We start from the raw sequence: 20,900 nt of genomic DNA, 5'->3' as shown, positions 1-20,900 counted from the left end.
GGCATCAGTGGCGGGCGGACGGCCCGCCACCGGTCGATCACTGAAGTGGCGGGCACGCGAACTTGCATCCGAGTCGAGATGAATGGCATCCGAGTCGTTCGGATCTATTGCAAACGTCCAACCAGTCGGATTTTAGCTTTGTTGTTTTCTGAATTATCTGAATATGTTTCTGACATTGTATAACACTAGCAAAAAGTTCCCGTGCGTTGCAATGGGAAAAAATCATTTCATATCTCTAGCTTGATAAGTTGGACAAACTGTGTGTGGCCGGTTTGCAGGTTATGAGATTGAACCCTCTTATCGGCTTTTTTTTGCCAGCTCCCTGGACCTGGACCTCAGTGCGCCGCCAGTGGGCTTTTTCCATTTGGCCGAAAACGGATGGCAAGTAAGGAAGCTAAATAGCGTACGTGAAATTAACTGAAGCAGGACTAAACCAATAATATCACCTCCCTTTAATAATACGAAATAGCAAAAAGGCCCGTGCGTTGCAACGAAAAAAATCATTTCATATCTCTAGCTGGGTCAATTAGATAAACTATGCGTGGCCGATTAGCAAGTTATGAGATCGAACCCTCCCATCGCTATTTTAGTTTTTGTCAGCTCTCCGAACCTGAGCCACAGTGTGCCGTCAGGTGGGCTTCTTTCGTTGGGCCAAAACGGATGGCAATTAACGAAACAAAATTATCTCCAGCTGGGTCAGTTAGATAAACTGTGCGTGGCCGGGTTTGCAGGTTATGAGATCGAACCCTCCCATCGCTATTTTAGTTTTTGCCAGCTCTCCAGACCCGAGTCATAGTGCACCGTCAGGTGGGCTTCTTTCGTTGGGCCAAAACGGGTGGCAAGTAATGAAACAAAATAAGGTACGCGAAATTAATTAAAGCGGGACCAAAGCAAGCTGGACGAAACCAAAAATATCATCTCTCTTTAATAGTAGGTATAAATATAGATATAGATATAGATAAAAGTATAGACATAGATTTTTCAGAAAATGTCAGGTAGACATTTGTGAAACGTGCGAACATTTTTAAATGGTAGAAACAATTTTTAAAAGTAGGGCGAACATTTTTTACATTGCATTTATTTTTTAATGCGCAATGTACAATTTTTAGAAAAATATTAAATTATTATTTTCATATATATGTATTTTGTATTTTCCAAAGTACTCCCTTTGTTCCGAAATATTTGTTTTTTTAGAGATTTCAAATGAACTACCACATAGGAATGTATATAGATATATTTTACAGTGTAGTTTAACCTATTTTGCTTCATATGTAATTACTTGTTGAAATATATAGAAAGACAAATACTCCCTCCGTTTCAAAATAGATGACTCAATTTTGTAATAAATTTATAAAGTTAGTACAAAGTTGAGTCAACTATTTTGGAACGGAGAAGTATAATAATAAATAAAGAAGAGTAAAAGAAACACGTGGCGTCTGTATGACGTCAACGTGGCGATACTGCGTGGTAACTGGGCCAGGCGACGGCCGGTTGGTTGCGGGATTGGCCCATTATAGTCTCTCCCGCAAAGTTATGGATTGGCCCATTATCCGATGCCTGAACCGCTAGGAATGGGCCAGCTGAAGGGGACCAGCTTCGCGCCGTCGCGGGAAAAAAGAGGGCGGGAGAACCGAATCCGGCGGCGGCGGCGAGGCGCGGGTCCAGGGAGCGGAGCTGCGGGGATGAGCTCGTCGACGACGTCCGGCCAGGGCCAGGGCGACGACGCGCCGGACCTGGTCTGCGTGGCGGACTGCGTCCACGGCATGGTCGACGCCCTCTCCTGCGTCCGCTGGAACAAGCATCAGGTCAGCACCCGCCCCCCTCTCCTCTCCTCCGCACGCTGGCCGCCCGATCCCAAGCGAAAATCCTTGCCTCGTCCCGCAGGGCGCGGTGGTGGAGCTGTCGGAGCACGGCATCGTGGTCACCGTGGAGGAGAGCGGCTGCCTCCAGGCAAAGGTCTACCTCAAGACCGAGGTTCGTGCCCACCAGGTGTTTGCGTCTATTCCTACCCGCGCCTGGTTGTTAAGTTCTTGTGGGGATTGACCGTTGCAGCTGTTTGCGGAGTACGACTATGGTGCGGAGGGGCGTCCACGGTTCGGCCTCAGCCTGGGGCTCCTCGTCGACTGCCTCAACATGTTTACGGTCCCCGGGTTCGCCTCCCCTGTCGAGATCCGGTACCCTGGTCCCGACATGCAGCTTCTCCTCAGGTATGTATCTTCTCTGTCTACTAGGTTCTCTGTTTGTCTTTGCTTCTTAATGCTGTCAATTGATATCGTAACCCATTAGACATTTGCATAATCGTGATACTGTGACTGCGGTGGATAAAATATAAATAGCTATTTGTTCATCTTTATATTGAGCATGTAACTCACTAGGCATTTGCATAGTCCTGGGGGATAAATTGCATATCTGATTTATGATATTTGGAAAGTTGATCTAGTGACTCACTTAGCGTTTGGATACTGTGGTGGATAATACTAAATAGCTATTTGTTCATACTTCGGATTGACTCTACCCTCTTCTTTATATTTAACCTTGATGAGATCAATAAATAGTGCTCCTAAAGTTCACTTTACTACATTCCCACCATCGCCCAAAACAAATAAACATTTCAGCTTCATGTTTAGCTCAAAATTTAAGTTAATTCTGGAGATGGATGTAACTTAGTAATGTACTAATGTGAAACAAATAAAAAGGTTAACTACCAGGAGGTTCTCGTGGGACTTTTGTGTTAAGTGTATGCATCATTACATTGATTCAGTGCTGTACTGCAAGGGGCTGTTAATTGTATACATTGATTCAGTGCTGCACTGTTACGTTAGCTTGTCATGTTCAGTTATTCCGTGACTTAGTCCTAGCCTGTACTAGCCCACGATGCATGATTCATTACACGTCTGGTTCTGTAACTGCTACAAGCAGAGCTATATGTATCCCTCTTCTGAACTTCAATGAAAGCAAGTCAATCATTTTGCTCATGTTTTTCATCCTGGTAACACAAGTGCAGGTCAGTGGGGTCTCCAGATGCATGTATACATGCAGAAATCAGAACCAGAATTCCTGATACTGTCGCCTGGGATTACCATTTTGAGCATGCAGGGAACACTCCAGTCACTTTTACTGTTAAGGTACCTGCAATACTTCATCCATTCTTTTCTCGTTGCACTCGTCGCTACGAGTTCTAACGTTTAATTCCTCAGAACTAATCTTTCACCTTTTACAATGCCAGTCTGCCATCCTGAAAGAATCAATTGATGATCTTGAGTGGCCAGGCTCCAGCATTCAGATTCATTTTCATCCAGACCCCCCTTCAGTAATATTTAAAGGCGAAGGGCATGGTGACTTGGAGGTGTGTCATGAATTGCTTTCTGTCATTCAGATAGCTTCTGTTGGTCTCCATATCTAAATGCTACTTAATCCATTTGGCAGATCGAATTCTCCTACTATGCAAATACTGATCTTCTAATTGCATTCCAGTGTGACCAAGAATTATCCTACAGGTAATACTCTTGCGCCTAAAATCTACAGCATGCTTCTTTGTGCTGAACTTACGGTTCTCTGCAAGGTATAAGTACAAGTTTCTTCGTGCCACTACCTCGAATGTTCCAAGTAGCGTCCTGAAGGAGAATCGTGGGAGTAAAGTGACGATTGGGAGGGGAGGGATGCTCAAAATCCAGCACTTGGTTTCAGTTGCAAGGCTAGGTACGCAATCTTACCATAATTTTGCTGGAGGGGCTCAACAGCCAAGCCGGATTGCTTTTATCGAATTCTTTGTCAAGCCGGAGGAGGATGATTAAAGGACAAATGATTCCTAGCATGTATTGTGTATAGGTTATTTTGCTGGGCCTGTGTCATCTATGAGGCCTGGCTGTATCTTCAGTACTTATGGAACTGAAGGTCATGGTATTCTTTTCCTTTCAGATGACTTGTCGTAACCTACTAGTCTTAGCTCTGGATCTTTCTTTTATGCTGATTAGTTAAATTATATGGAAATGAAGAAAGTCCATGCCATCGTTCTTCTTCCTTCCAAATCAGCTTCATTTAAATTGTTACCATTTTAACTTTTTGCAAAGTGGCAAGGACATACAAAGCAAAAATATGTGGATTACAAAAACTATTGACACGAACTGAATTTGAGCCCCAAATATGTGGATTATTTCTAGATGTTTATCCATGGCTAGGTTAATGACTATGAATACTATTTCATGAAACATTTGATTTATCAATGGACTATTTGGGCATTAAGGACTGGTGGTCCAAGTTTGGGAGCAAATGGTCTTGTTACACCGCAACTACATCGTATGTTGCCCGAAAATAATCCAGAGTTGGTACTGCAAGCTAGTTGAGCTCATTATGTCTCTGTCTCGTCGTAGCCTCGTACTGCTCTCAACAGGCCACCAATTAATCTAGCTTAGTGCTGCAAATAACCAGGCCACTATTGAGTGGCCCATTGTTCAATTGCTAGCCATTCCCAAGCAAGGCTTGTGTACGGTACGTTTTCGCTCCTGTTTATTCTGCACCCTGTACATAATGTGCTTGCTGAAGTTGATAAACTTGCACATCACACCAACTTCTTACCACGACAAACACTTAAAATAGACAAAACGTGTGGATTGGCTGTACATTAACTTTGAGAGGAATGCCAGCTAAGGGAAGTTCTTTTTATCTGCAACGGTGAGGGCAGAAGAGATATATTTTCCATTCATTTATCACCAACGAATCTTCAACAAATAAAAAGTACAGGAAAAAAGACTGCATCCTGTTGGAACTATGTTTCTTTGTGGTCAATTATAAGAATGTGTCCAGTCAAGACCTTAACTTAGCAACAAAGAAGGGGAGCCCCCCAGAAATAAAAATGGATTGATGGCAAAAGTATGTAAACCCTAGTTTTGCTAAACCCTAGTTTGCTTTACCTTGAGACTGCAAGGACCTTACCAAATCTCCATTGTTTTTAGCAAGCCATTCTCCTGATGGAAGGTAAAATCTTCTGTATCTGTCCAGACAACTCTACTGCATAAAAGAAATTGGCTATGCTAGCTAAGCGAAGAGAGGTGTGTTTTGTGCTTACTTGTGAATGTGACATTGCCCATTGAGTACCATTAGATGACTAGAAGGGCCTGAACGCGATATATATTATTATCATTGTTTGCTGTACCTAATGTTGTTTGCCCATTCTTATGACTGCGAAATGGCGTCTTAATGCACCCAATGTCCTCTGCTGCCCATTCTCGTGACTGCGAAATCGCGCTTAGATGTTTACAAGATATCCACCCTTGAGTGAGGCGCGTGCATATCCGGTGCGGTAAGCAGCCCCTATTCTATGCAATGAAGGTGATGTGGCTCTTTTTCAAACCGCAATTAACGAGACATGACGGTGAACGCCGTACTAACATAAACCGCCGGTTGGTTACCGTTGTATAATTTTAGAATCAAAGTGTGCCCTTTCCATTTCAAAACTTCTTGTTAGTGGTCTCCACTACAGATCATCCTATCCTTTTCCAAAAAAAAACAGATCATCCTATCCTTTTCCAAAAAAAAAGATCATCCTAGTGTATAATAAGTACTGGTGAGAGCAGAATCTGCATTTGGTAGGACTTGAGCATATAGTACAATGCTCTGTTGTCAAACTTTCCTTTTCCCTGCCAGCTTCTTTAGAAAGAAACATGACAGGATGAACAGAGAGTTGGGTGAAGAAATGGCCACCTTCTCTGCATTTGTCATTGCCCCTTATGAGAAAAATACTACTCTGAACTAAAACCACGACACTTGTTATTGATCGGAGGGAGTAATTATTATGTGTGGTTCTAACTGAAGAGTATTTTCTAAAAGAAAAATATTTGTGTTGCTAACTAAAGGGGTCTAGGTCCTGAGCATATGTTATATGGAGTATAAACTAGGAGACAGTAGGTCGCTGTCGCCCTATAAATATCTAGTTTCAGTGACCACACAGTTAGGTTCCGGTGGGCTCCTGTATTTAGACCAGAAACCAATAGTCGTCGTCTCATAGATGAAGACAAGCACGGACTGCCGTTAACCTGTCAGGATTACCACAACAACCATCGTCTGTTAACTAGGTCCTCAACTAACCATCCGATTGTACCAACCGTTGCGATGTAACTTTAAAAGGCACTTTTCATCTCTTTTGTTAGCATATTTGTAATTTGTTGAAAGACTGTAAACAACAAAATATTACCAGCACTTGTGAAGCACTCTCCCCCGGAGTAACTAACTGGATTCCCTTTCTCGAATGGAAATAAACTTACTCCCTCCATCCATATTACTTGTCCTTGAACCCCTCAAATTTGATAGTTTGGTAGTCGCAAACTAAACTTTATTATACTACTCGGAGAGAGCATCGTGGTACTATTTTTTTTTGTTGGTGAAACGCATCAATAATCGGAGTAGAAACAAACTTGAAAAGCAGCACCATTTGGAATATCGAAAGTTTGTGTGCTTCCTGCATGATCTGAACATGCAAGATCCACCGCTTTTCAAGGAGTGACGTCTACATCCACAACTCAATGCCCACCCTTTTTTTTAAGGACAACCGGTGTTCATTCATTTTGGTGACGAAGGAAGGTGCAGGCCTACGTGCTCGTGGGATCGTGCGGTTCATGCAATGCAATGCAGTGGGGGGAGTGAGTGAGGTCCTGTGCCTACTTATCACCTCCATAGTTTGCTAGGGCATCTCCAACGGCAACCTGCAAATTTTCTCCCGCATCCGTCCGTGGAGGGAGATCAGTCCACGGGTACAGATGCGGGAAATCGTCATCCAACCATAGCCGTATATATTTTGACAACAAATCAAACTAATAGGACGAAATTCATCCAAACACGACCGGATTTCGCGTAAACATGATGGATTTCATACAAACACGATGAATTTTCATTACATTTTGAACATCTAGAACAAAAAATAAAAGACCCGACCCTAAACCTATCCTACGGCAGCGGAGCCCGGTGTTCAAGCCCGTGTCGTCCCCCATCCGCCGTATCCGTGAGCACCGGCGATAAGACCAATGAAGTGAAGGTGCGGTCTTCGACGAGGAAGAGTAGAACACGGGAGACGGACTGACCCACATAGGACACAAGGTACCACCGCCTCCCGTGGCCTACTCATCCTCGGAGGAATCTGCGACCTGTCCGTCACCGGTGAATGTGAGGTTCACGGTGAAAATGGTGGCGCTGACGTTGTCTTCATCCAACCGGGCCGGCTGATGGTTCGTCGACAGGGTGTAGCAGGCGCGACTGCCGTTGTTCTCCTCCGCGATCGCTTGCAACTGAGCTTCCGCGAACGGCCTTTTCCTGGCGAGTGGCGGCTAGAGCGCGGACGCCAGGCACGCTACTCTGCGACGAAGTTGGGGTTCGCCGCAGGTGACGGCGGAGGGATTTTAGTGGGTCAGGACGGCCAGAAGAGGGCGTAGGATCGTTCCGGACTCCCGTAAAGCCCCCCCCCCCCCCCCCCCCCCCACACACACACACATTTGTAGAAGAAATCGCGTCTGGACCACTCTGCGGACCGATAAAGTACCGAGTTGAATGAATTACGCGACCCTTGCCGGAACTTTGCCGGTCCGCCTTGAAGATGCCCTTAGTACAAGAGATTGACGCGTCGAGCTGTGCAGCCGTGCAGGAGTACAAGTGAAACGCATCAATAATCGGAGTAGAAACAGCATTTGGAGTACAGAAATTTTATGTGCTTCCTGCAGGAACTGAAGATACAAGATCCACCGCTTTTCAGGCAGAGTAACGTCTACGTCGAGAACTCAATGCCCACCCTTTTTTTTAGGACAACCGGTGTTCATTCATTTAGGTGACGTACTCGTGGTCATGGGCTCGTGTGGTTCATGCAATGCAATGCAGTGGGGGAGTGGAGTGAGGTCCTGTACGTGCCTACTTGTCACCCCCACGTGCAGTTTGTCAGTACAAGTGATTGACACGTCGAGCTGTGTAAGGGTACAAGTGATTGACACGTCGTGCTGTGTAGGGCAAGCTAGCTCCTACTCCGGACGAGACCCCATTCGTGTGTCCAAGTGCTTGCTTGTTAATAAGGTCAGAGTCGGACCGGGCGGTCCCAGGCCAGCAAACCCTAGTTAACCAACCTATTCGGGTGCCATTAACTAGTGCACACATGACCGACGACGCCATCGCCAGGCAAATATAGTACGTACTAGGTGCTGCGGTCCAAGGTGCACAGCGCGTAACCGAGTAATTAGCCGCCCCTAAGTCTTTATGCTAGTATCAATGTCGCACATTTCCGGAAGAAAAAAACCCCCCTTCTTTGCTTATTCTTAATATATACAGTGACATGCTAGTCTTTTGCATGTTCTGAAGGAACAAAACATCGCACATTTCTGGCATTGTCTTGTTGCAGAGACCCGAATAGTACAACATTTCCTTTCAAAAATGTTTTAGCCAATGCTTTGGGCTTTGGGCTTTGGATGGAGTGGCGTGCTCGATTTCTATAGTCGTTGTAGTGTTCTGACTGAGTTTATGCAATAATGTCAAAAATAGCACAAAGCTCTTTCCATCCATCTTTCCTCGCATGCATTCACCGGCTGCTGCCCGACGTACGCCGATCGATCGACCCGTCTTTGCTCACGGACGGACAGGTTGGTTGGACGTCGGTGGGCGGCGAGCCATGTGTTGCATTGCATGTAGTATTATCCATGGAGCCATCGCCATCGCTCACCCACAATTCTGTTTCGGCAAATCAGCGGCCGAACATTGCGCCCAGTATAGCTACAACGATGAAGCACGGCCCGGCCATTGATTCGTCGCCGTCTGCTCCTCCATATTAGCGTAAAGGTCACTGTTGTTAGCCTCCTTCATTGCCCTCAATAATGGTGCAAATAGTACCGTGCTTAATTAACACCCAGAGGCGCAGCGCCGCTGATCCAGCAGTAATGGCGCGCCTCAAAGATAGCAGCCGGCCACCGCTTTTGGCATGCGAGGCCTATCCTTTTTGGTCGTCCAGGGTTGTGGGTGGATGAGACAGCGCATATTCTTTTTTAAATAGGTTTTTAAATGGTTTTAATTGCTTATCGCATGTGCCATGTGGTGAAACAACGCAGATTCTGCACTACATGTTTTTCTACTCCATTTTTTCCAGTTCAATATACACCTGGTTCTTAATACTCTCTCCGTTCCAAAATCAAATTTAGCAAATTTCAACCAATTTTATAGATAAAATTATCAATATCTAGAATACCAACCATTATGAACGAAGGGAGTACTGCCCTTTTCTAGTCCTACGTGGACACCATCGATCTTTGAATTCGAAAAGGAAAACAGCTTCTGAGTGTCTCGCTCCCATTTCTAACTGTTCAATAATCTGTTAGCTAACACCGCAAAAAGAAAGTTAGCTAAACCTTATGTTTTCTTTTGATATTTTCATTCAAAATGTTGGTTCCATTTCTAATTACTCAGTAATTTCATAGCTAAAGTTATGTTCTTATTTTGATATATTTTTCCTGAATTTTTATTCAAAATACCTGGTTACATTTCTAGTTGCACAGTAAAATTTTAGCTAAAAAGTTATGTTTTTCTTGATAATTGCATATTTTCCTTTAAGATCAGATTTCATTTGACATTTGTTGGCTAAAATTATATTTTTCTTTTGATATTTTTACTTCTGTTTTCCTTCGAAATATTTGGTTCCATTTCTAGTTGCCCAATAATTTTTTAGTTTGTATTCTTTTGGATCTTCTTACGTGTGCAAACAACGGTCATGCATCTGTAGTACTACTTCTGACGGAGATAGTAGAAGTTATAAAACTTCTTTTTATGTTTGATCGTATTTATACAATAATACATCAATATTTATACTATCAAATTAGTAGCATTAAATTTATGATAAAATATGTTTTCATCTATACCTATTTGGTTTCACAAACATTGATATATTTTTGCACAAACTCGGTCAAACTTTAAGATAGTTTGGCCCCTGAACCAAGTTGAAAGTGCACTCTTTTAAAGATGGAGGGAGTATATCGAGACTGTTGAGGGATAAAAGTGATCTTTGTTAAGAGCCAGTTATAACTTTTAGAAGTTACTTGTATCCAGCTTCTTTGGGAACATCTCCGCAGTTGTTTGTTCGTGCTAGCGATCAGAGTCGACCAATGTTAGAGATGCCCCTTACATGGGAGCGAGTGAGAGATGGTGGCTCGTCATTTTATTTCACCATCATGCGTTTGCGATTGCTGGCCGGACCGACAAATTGTCCCGCCGAGACAACAGCCGGCCCCAAACGGCGAACCCCCACCCAAGTAGCAGCGGTTGAACCATCGACCGATGAGGTTGTTCAATGAAAAGTCAGCACGGCTTGACCATTGGGCGCCTGAGCGTGAGCCCCCCGCTTCCTCCTGCGTGCCCTCCCGTCTGCAATTTTTGGCTCTTAAATGGAAGGACGCCATGATCACGGATGAGAAGATGAGGGAAGGCAGAGAAGAAAGGGTCAATCCAGCCGGCTTGAGAGTTGAGACAAGGGTGTGGGTGGGGCTCTCCGTAGCAAATCAAGTACCGATGGCCGATGCACGCGCCGCGCACACGACGCAACAGCTCCGGCCGGCCCTGGCGGTGCGGCGACCCCTTCTTCCTCCTCCACCTCGCTATCTGTCTTCCTGGCCAGTGATCCATCATGAGTCTACATACCACATGGACTTAGCTATCATGACATCATGTAGTAGTCGTATCTGCATAATCGCCACCGCGCATGTGTGTCCATGCCACATGCCAATGTTCTTTGTTTCCGTTGATTGAAACACTACATTCCCTACATGTGTCCAGCGTCTTAAACTTTCTGGCTCAACTGCTGTCGATAGCTCTCAAAGACAAACTGGGCATGACGGGTAGGGAGATGGCGCTACATCGGTAGGTTACTGTGAAAATTGCTGTCGTGACCGGATGGATTCAGGCGCATCTCCAACGCCGCTTCCTAAAACAGACATACTATTTGTTCGTGGACTTGTTGGACAAGTGCATAAGCACGGATATAGGAGGCGGTCATCCAACCGCATCCCCTAAACGTTCGTTTGGTCTAGTCAATTTCATTTCAAATGCATAGTATATGAGCAAATTAAAATGCGGTGTTCATAACGCCCGATCATACCAAAAAGAAAAGGTGGATGTTCATAGCTTTTACATGTGTCCCATCACAGAAGTTCCTGTCTGGTAGTCCATTAAAAAATGGCAATTTTGCCCTGCCAGACCGGTTGTCCGAGCCTTCTCGCTCAGTCTGCCGCCGGCTCCTCCTCACCATCCGCCTTCTTGGCTACCCCCATCACGGCCGCCAAGCACTTGAACATCTTGACACGTATGACACGCATGATCATTGCCACACCGGTCATCCAATTTTTCCATTCTCATGGTCAACACCCGAGTATCCTTCGAAGCAGCCGCGAGCTCAATCTTTCTCTCTTCGAGCTTGGCCTCCTTCTCTTCGAGGTTGATCTTCTTCTCGGTCACCACCATCAAGATGTTAAACCTCTTTGTCTTCTTTTTCTCCTTCATGTCGGAGCGCTTGACACATGCCTCCTTCTTCTTCGTCAAGATGCCCTTGAACATCTCCGTCATCTTGGCCGCCACCCCTTCTCACTTCTCCTTTTTCTCCTCCAACTTTTTTGCCGGAACGCCCTTCTAACCTTCTTGGGCGGCACTTTTGTTTGGGTCGGTTGAATCACCAGACGGCGGCGGAATAAAAAAAACCCGCAAAAATTGGGGTTAAGGGTGGGAAAAAAGAGGCGGTTTTGGAGCGGAAACATTGCGGACCGCTAAAAATGAGCGGACTCTATCTCAGTTTTGGGTGGGCCGGGGGTGTCGGAGTCCAACGTGTCGGAGGTCCGAACTCCCGTAAAGCCTGCCTAGTTTGTCTCCGGTTTACGGGCAAATGACGCGGATGCACCCGCAAACAAATACGGTCCGTGTTGCATGGCTTGCAGCGTACGGATAACTCGGTCAGAATGTTTGAATGTTTGTGGGTGTTTAGAGAGTCCGTGTTGAAGATGCCTTAATATTTTTCTCGTCTCGAGGGACGAGGGGAATGCACCTAATGCTTTTTCATTATATTTTTGTTACCTGTGCCATACACGTGTGACGGTGTGCTTATATATTAGTGGACAATATATAAGTGCATTTTTTCGGACAAAATAAAAAAAGGTGATCTCTCACGATCAGCAGGGAGCAGTCGACGTCACCGGAATTAAATGCCGCACCAACAAGCAAGAATCGGTTAAAACATGGCTGTTCCCCGTTCAATCTGCTCGCGTTTTGTCGATCATTTTTTCCAAATTGGTCTGAACGCATCTCACCAAGTGCATACACATATCCAGTATCCGATCTCTCCGTATCCGATCGATATATCATGTAGTCTTGAGTGTCAGCACGTATCAGAGCGATCGATGGACGACCCGGCCGCAATCTAGCAACAGTTCCGGCAATGAATCGTCTGGAATAATCTTGATCAAACATCCAGATTAACAACAGTATTGGATTAGCGGTGCAATTACATTCCTAGACAAAATGATTAGCAACACAGTGCAATGAACCAATTCTTCATATTTTCTCTCTTACTGTGCATAGAGTACAAAGAGCACTATTTGTATTTGCTCAGCAGTGCCACTCGTCCAATGTAGACGAAAGTTAGTTTGTGTTAGACAGGAATAGAGAGAGATTGGTGCAATCGATTGATTGTACTGCTTGAGCCTCTTGAGCATATATATATATATAAAAATACATGATCATCTTGAAGTACAAGTCAAGGTAAGATAAACCCTACGCTATCCTACGTTTCCTAAATAACCATTATACTCAACATCCCCCGCAGTCACAACGGTAGCGACGCAGATGACGAGCTCGCACCGGGTTTGCCATGCCCGAGGACATGTCGTAGACGAAGGCACACGTCGGTGTTGCCAGCACCGGGTATGCATAGACGGACAAATACGAAGTGACGAAGCGCCGCACCAGGCTTTCCAAGCCCGGGGACACGTCGTGGACGAAGGCACGCATCGGTGTTGCCAGCATCAGGCATGTGTAGAAGAAGGACCTGCACGTGTTGTACGACATGTCGAGGAGTCGGAGGGGCCAGCATAGAAGGAGACTCGACGACGGTTATGACGCCAATCGGCGTGGGATCGATGTCACAAACGGTGGTCGAGGTAGACGAAGTGATCGGGGTAGCTGACGGCGACACTGGCGACGGGCTAGTGCTAGACGAAGACGAAGGAGGTGGACCGACAGCGGCTACGGGGGTAGCAGCGGCGGCGGCGGCCAGACGGCGGCGGCTTGGTTAGGAGCGCGTCGGTGGTGCTCGAAGTAGGCGAGGAACCCGACAGCGTGACGAAGACCGGCGCGGACGATGGCGTTCCCGCGCCGAGGGAGGCGGCGTGACCCATATCACAGGAAGTCGACACGCGGTGACAGCGCAGTGGACCGCGGGCCGGGACGCTACGACCCAAGGGGGGACACAGTGACGGCGGTAGATCGGGGCGACGGCGGGAAGACCTCGAGGCGGCGTGAACCACGTGCCGCGTCGCTACGGCCCGAAGGGGCGGCGCAGCGGTGGTGCATGGGTCGGTGATGCCGCGTGGTTGGCCTCAGGCGGCGGCGGTGACCGCATTCCGCGGTGCTACAGCCCGAAGAGGCGGGGTAGCCGCGGGGAGAACCACTGCCCGGGGGCGACGACCCGATGGGAGGGGGCGTCGACCGCGTACCGCGGCGCGTCAGCCCTAAGGGGCGACACAAAGGCGGTGGCGGCTACGGGGCTAGCTGGCGGGATCTCGGGGGCGACAGCGTGGACCGTGGGCCATGACACGACAACCTGAAGGGGCATCGGCGGGAGCGGCGCGCGGATCGAGGTAGCCAGCGGGAAGACCTTGGGGCGGCGACGCAGCGGTCCGAAGGGACGACGCGACGACAACTTGGGACTTGATCGGCGGTAGGCGCGTGCTCGGGGACGTGCTTGGCAAAGACAAGCGCGTGATCGGTTGATTAGACCAATGACGGCGCTGTACACACCATGGCGGGGGACGACGCATAGATCAGAGTCGATGGCGACGTTGTCGATGGTGTCCTGGGCGAGGACGATGAAGACGGACCGGCAATGGAGACCGCACGGACGAGCATCCGGCAGCAACCACGAAGGCGTCCCTTGGGCGGCGCGTCTAGTCTTGCCGCACGGTTGATGACGAAGTGGCCGGTGTAGTCCATGCCGATGTCGGAATAGAGGCGCGGGGGTTGACGGCGGCGACAGGCGACGCAAACTGATCTTAGATCGAAAAACCAAAAAGAGGACGCCGATCAAGATGATCAGCGGGAGAGAGAAAAACCTAGAGCAAGGGCTCGAGAAAAAGACTCTCTAGGACAGCCGGTCACCACGACCGGCGGATGAACCCTAGGTACGGGCGGCGCGGCCCCCAGCGGTGGTCATGACGGACGACCGCCACAAGGACGGCGCGCGGGGTGGAAGCGACGGGCGGCGATTAGGGTTTGGATCAGTTAGCCTGTTACCATGTTACAAGGGAATAAAGAGAGATTGGGGAAATCGATTGATTGTATTGATTGAGCCTTGTGTGCATATATATAGGGAAATATTAACGCCCACACGTGTGGGCGTTCACAACACCGTCCAAACGCGTCCAGAGCCATCAGATGAAAAAAGCACGAATCTTGAAGCGTGTCCCAGCCACGTCATCAACTGAGCATGTGGCAGGAAGGACGAACATGCCGCATGACTGAACGCAGCTCAGTTGCCTCCCATCGCCTGCATAGAGCCCACTTCCCCACCCAGAGCCGTATCAGTTCCCTACCCACATCCGTATCTCCCCCCCACTCTTCACCACCACATCTCAAATCCCTCATGGTGAGCTCCTGGACGGGGACCAAAGCGAGGGTGACGGCGAGGGGATGCTGGGTCGGCTTGGCTCCCCATGGCCGCCGAGGGGACGAGCAGGCGGAGGCCCTCAACTACCTCAATGACGACGACAAGGTCGGGGTTGAGGGGACGTCCTCGACCGCGCCCGTAGAGGAGAGCCTCGTCGTCGACAGGATGGGAGGCCCATGGTGGCTGATGCTGGAGTGGGCGGATCTGAGCTCGGCTGATGGAGCACGCCGCCATCGGGAGAGACGACGGGCCCAGCATTGGCGAGCTCGACGGAGGAGCCGCTCCGAGATGCGGCGGCTGCTTGGCGGTGCCCGGAGCGACGCAAACGGGCGTGTCCCGCGCTGATGCGGACGAGGCCGTCATGGCCTAGCTCGAGCGGCGCCCGGCCACAGGGCCGAGATGCGGTGGCCATTGGCGGCGCTCAGCGCAACGTGGACAGGCACGTCCCACACTGATGCGAGCGCGCCGCCATGGACCATGACCCTCCCATCCATCTTCAGGGTAACACTCCTTCCCTCCTTGTGTGCACCGACCCATAGATCTCTGTTGTTGCTACTGAAATCCTCATGTGGGTTTACTATTTCTGTAGGATGTTGCTAGATTATTGCACTATGTGATTCATCTGGTACCTTTGATTAATTTCATATAGCACCGAAACTAGTTAGAATCTGCTTGTAGGGTGATGAACTAGAGAGCACCAGGTTTCAGATCTGTGAACTTTTTGTGGTTGCAGACTTGTATCTTTTTTATCTTTACATGGCAAATATGACAAAAAATTCCATGGCAATTTTGTATATGCATTAGCCATTGCAAGTTTTATCTCTGTCCTTGTTCGTAAACAATGACATTTTGCCACATATGACTTTTTCATGTGATTTGCCATGGCACATTCTTTATATAAAAACATGGCAAACTTGCCATGGCAACTTTGCCATGTTCGAAAACATCGCAAATTTATAGATATTCCAAAAACATGGCAACTTTGTATGTTCAAGAACACGGCAAACTTGCCATGGCAACTTTTGCCATGTTCGAAAATGTGTCAAAGTTGTAGATGTTGAAAAAACATTTCAACTTAATATGTTCAACAACACGGCAAACTTGCCATGGCAACTTTGCCATGTTCGAAAACATCGCAAATTTATAGATATTCAAAAAACATGGCAACTTAGTATGTTCAACAACACGACAAACTTGCCATGGCAAATTTTGCCATGTTCGAAAACATGTCAAAGTTGTAGATGTTCAAAAAACATGGCAACTTAATATGTTCAACAACACGCAAACTTGCCATGGCAACTTTGCCGTGTTCCAAAACATGGCAAAGTTTGTAGATGTTCGAAAACATGGATAAGTTGTAGATGCTCAAAAAACATGGCAACTTAATATGTTTAACAACACAACAAACTTGCCATGGCAACTTTGCCATGTTCAAAAACATCGGAAATTTATAGATATTCAAAAAACATGGCAAGTTAATATGTTCAACAACACGACAAACTTGCCATGGCAACTTTTGCCATGTTCGGAAACATGTGAAAGTTGTAGATGTTCAAAAAATATGGCAACTTAATATGTTCAACAACACGGCGAACTTGCCATGGCAACTTTGCCGTGTTCGAAAACATGGCAAAGTTGTAGATGTTCAAAAAACATGGCAACTTAATATGTTCAAGAACACGGCAAACTTGCCATGACAACTTTGCCATGTTCGAAAACATCACAAATTTATAGATATTAAAAAAACATGGCAACATACTATGTTAAACGACACGCTACACTTGCCATGGAAACTTTACCATGTTCAAAAACATGGCAAAGTTGTAGATGTTCAAAAAGATGGATACTTATTATGTTCAAAAACATTCAAATCTTGCCATGTCAAACTTAACGGGCATGGCAATTGTTGTTCACGGGGCACGGCAAAAGTATTTAATTTCACAAACCAAAAGTGGGATTTTTCTACATTTTATTTGGAATGGGAACTTTTTACTTTTCTTTGACATGTCATTTTTTACTATTTTTTTGACATGGCAAATTTATTATATAGGGCATGGCAATATTAATTTTAATACGATGGAAAATTTTACATTTTTCTAGAACATGATTTTTTTAAATATATAGCATGGCAAATATACTTATTTAGCCATGGAAATTTTTACTTTATTCCCATGGCAAAATTACTCTATTTTTGCCATGGCAAATTTTAATCCATTTTTGCCATGGCAAAATTTACTACAGTTTTTTCCATGGCAAATTTTACTCTATTTTTGCCATGAAAAATACCATGGCATTTTTAACTTATGAATTTGCCATGGCAATATAATCTTTGTTTGTATGATGGGAGTTTCCATGTCTTGTTTTCTTCTGGGTCATAAAAAAACATTTTCACCAATGGCATTTTTCTGCTTTTTATAGGGGCTGGTATTTTATTTTTCATATCATAGCGAAAACTGGGCTTTTTTTTGGTTACTGGGCTCTTTTTTGGCTTGACAAGGAAACGACCTGTATGGCGATCTGGAGGCTGTTCGAGCGCTAGGGAGATCGTACGCAACGAAAATCGTTCGGTAGTTGCCCCTCCAGACCGGACGTGCGGGCAGCCTCCTCCCCTGCCACACGTGAAAATCATTCGGTCGTTGCCCCTCCAGACCGAACGTGTGGGCAGCCTCCTCCCCTGCCACACGTGTGGCAGATATCAGGACCCTATATATATATTTTTCTTTTTTTTGAAAAGGGGGTATGTCCCAGCCTCTGCATCTAAATGATGCATACGGCTAATATTATTAATAAGCAAAATATCCAACAAAGGTCTCCAAGTCTCGAATAAAAAAAAGTTAAAAAGCTCCACCAGAGCTGAAAAGAAAAAGCCACAACCGACTGGCAAAGAAGGATAAGAGCACTACATGCCTATCCTATTACATGACCACCATCCAAACCGGTTGAAAATACCCCGAGCTACCATCTCCCATCGGATAGACGCAGTAACCAAACGCTCCCTGGCCTCCGTCGGAGTGAGTAGCGACCACATACGGATCAACTCCGTGGCTCTGAATATAACCTGCAAAAAATGAATATTTGTTGTTCTGTTAAAAACCAATCATTTCTGCAATTCCATATTGCCCATAATAAAGCACACACTCCCACACGAATGTGTCGCGCTGTATCAAAATTTATCCCATCAAGCCATGTCCCAAATAACGTATTGATGGAATTTTGTGGTGTAATGTTAAAAGCAATATAGACCGACCGCCACAAATTTTTTGCTAAGGGACAATCCAGAAAGAGATGTTTGATGGATTCGTGTTGGTTGCAGAAACTACATCTGGTAGATCCTGTCCAATTGCGTTTTGCTAAGTTATCCTTCGTTAAAATAACTTGTTTATGCACAAACCACATAAATACTTCGATCTTTAAAGGAACTTTGACTTTCCAAACATGTTTCGATCTAGGAATCACACTAGAGTTGATAACATCCAAATACATGGATTTAACCGAAAATTCGCCATTCTTAGACAATTTCCAGCACAATTGATCAGGCCGTTGAGACAGTTGAACATCCATCAATCTTCGAACAAGATGGAGCCAAGCTTCCCAATGGGTCCCCACTAGTGTCCTCCGAAACTGGATATTAAGCGAAACGGACTACATCACTGTTGCAACGTTGGCATCTCTACGCTGAACAATGTTATACAAGGAAGGATATTGGAGTGCGAGGGGCGTCTCCCCTAGCCATGTATCCTCCCAAAACCTCATAGCAGTACCGTTTCCCACTAAAAAACGTGTCCTGTTGAAAAAGAGTGATTTAACTCTCATCAATCCTTTCCAAAAAGGCGAGTCTGTCGGTCTCACTGTCACCTGGGACAAGGTTCTGGAGTGAAGGTACTTGTTCCGCAAGATCTGCACCCAAGTAGCCTCCATCTCGACAGAAAGCTTAAACAACCACTTGCTAAGGAGACATCTGTTCTTCACTTCCAGATTCTCAATACCAAGACCCCCTTGGTCTTTTGGCCTACAGATAATGTCCCATTTAGCAAGTCTGTATTTTCGCTTAACTTCATCACTCTGCCAAAAGTATCATGAACGATAGAAATCTAGCCTCTTCGGGACTCCCACCGGAACCTCGAAAAACGAGAGAAGAAACATGGGCATACTCGTGAGGACCGAATTAATAAGAATTAATCGTCCTCCGTATGACATCAGCTTGCCTTTCCAGCAACTCAATTTCTTCTCGAAACGATCCTCAATGCACTTCCATTCTTTGTTGGTGAGCTTACGATGGTGAATTGGCATACCTAAATACGTAAAAGGTAAAGCCCCCAATTCACACCCAAACAATTGCCTGTACGCATCTTGTTCATCATTAGCTCTTCCGAAACAGAACAACTCGCTCTTGTGGAAGTTAATCTTTAACCCGGACAATTGTTCGAACAAGCATAACACGAGCTTCATGTTGCGGGCTTTCGCCAAGTCGTGCTCCATGAAAATGATGGTATCATCGGCATACTGTAAAATGGATACACCTCCGTCTACTAAGTGCGGGACGAGGTCTCCTACCTGACCTGCATCCTTGGCCCTTCCTATAAGAATTGCCAACATATCGGCCACTATGTTAAAGAGTACAGGAGACATCGGATCCCCTTGCCTCAGTCCTTTATGTGTTTGAAAGTAGTGACCTATGTCATCATTCACTTTAATTCCAACACTCCCTTTTTGCGAGAAAGAGTCTACCTGATTTCTCCAGGCCTGATCAAAACCTTTCATACGCAAAGCTTGCTGAAGGAATGGCCATTTGACCTTGTCGTATGCCTTCTCAAAGTCCACTTTGAAAACTACTCCATCAAGTTTTTTTAGTGGATTTCATGGAGTGTTTCATGCAGAACGACAACCCCTTCCAGGATGTTTCTATCTGGCATGAAAGCAGTTTGGGACGGCTGCACAACAGAGTGCGCAATTTGCGTAAATCTATTAGTCCCGACCTTGGTGAAAATTTTGAAACTTACATTAAGAAGACAGATGGGCCTGAACTGCTCAATGCGAACAGCTTCTGTCTTCTTGGGAAGTAAAGTAATCGTTTCAAAATTAAGTTGAAACAACTGAAGCTATCCAGAGAAAAGATCATGAAACATCGGGAGTAAGTCCCCTTTGATAATATGCCAACATTTTTTATCAAACTCCGCCGGGAAGCCATCCGGCCCGGGAGCCTTATTGTTCTTCATTTGTGAAATAGCTTCAAACACCTCTTTCTCCGTAAAAGGGGCATTCAAGACTCCATTCTCGTCAGACGCAAGTTGAGGTACATCCTCAACTCTTTTCTCATCTAGAGACACATGGTTATCTTCCGGCGGCCCAAACAACTTCTTATAGTAATTCTTAGTGTAGACTTGTAGATTCTCTTGACCTACAATCGGCCCCTCTTCCTGCTCAAGCTGAAATATCCTCTTCTTGCGGTGCTTGCCATTGGCAATCATATGGAAGAACCGAGTGTTGTCATCCCCTTGGACGATCTTGCGAACCTTAGCTCGCAATGCCCACTTCAATTCCTCCTCCCGAAGGAGATCTTTCAGCCTTAATTCCGCCTCTACCTAAGCTTCTATCTCCCTGGTATCTAAAATAGTGGATTCGGCTTTTAAGTCAAGGGACTGAATAAGTAAAAGGAGTCTTTCCTTCTTAGCCTTATAAATCCCATGCGTATGTTTAGCCCAGCCACGCAGGAACTTCGGAGATGCCTGATCTTATTTTGCCATCTCTCGATAGGATACCTTCCTCCTGACTCTTTCGCCCATTCTCTAGCAACCATCTCAAAGAACCCTTCTCTATCTAACCACGAGAGCTCAAAAGAAAAGATATTCTTATTCCCCACGTGAGATGGATCTCCAGAATCAACCAACAACGGGGTGTGATCCGAAATTCCGCGCGATAATGCCTGGACTGTTACGAGTGGGAACTTTTGTTCCCATTCGACACTAGCGAGAACACGGTCCAGCTTCTCAAAAGTCGGGTTAGGTAGAGAATTAGCCCAAGT

At 46.1% G+C, this 20,900-nt stretch overlaps 1 pseudogene; it reads left to right on the top strand.

The window, feature by feature from the left end:
• The first annotated feature begins 1,571 nt into the window (after positions 1–1,571).
• On the top strand, positions 1,572–4,020 carry LOC125520547 (annotated as a pseudogene).
• Positions 4,021–20,900: the final 16,880 nt, after the last annotated feature.

This window comes from Triticum urartu, chromosome 7, assembly GCF_003073215.2.
Source record: "Triticum urartu cultivar G1812 chromosome 7, Tu2.1, whole genome shotgun sequence".
Taxonomy (NCBI): domain Eukaryota; kingdom Viridiplantae; phylum Streptophyta; class Magnoliopsida; order Poales; family Poaceae; genus Triticum; species Triticum urartu.
Note: the sequence above shows the minus strand (reverse complement) of the source record. Positions and strands in the feature narration are given on the sequence as shown.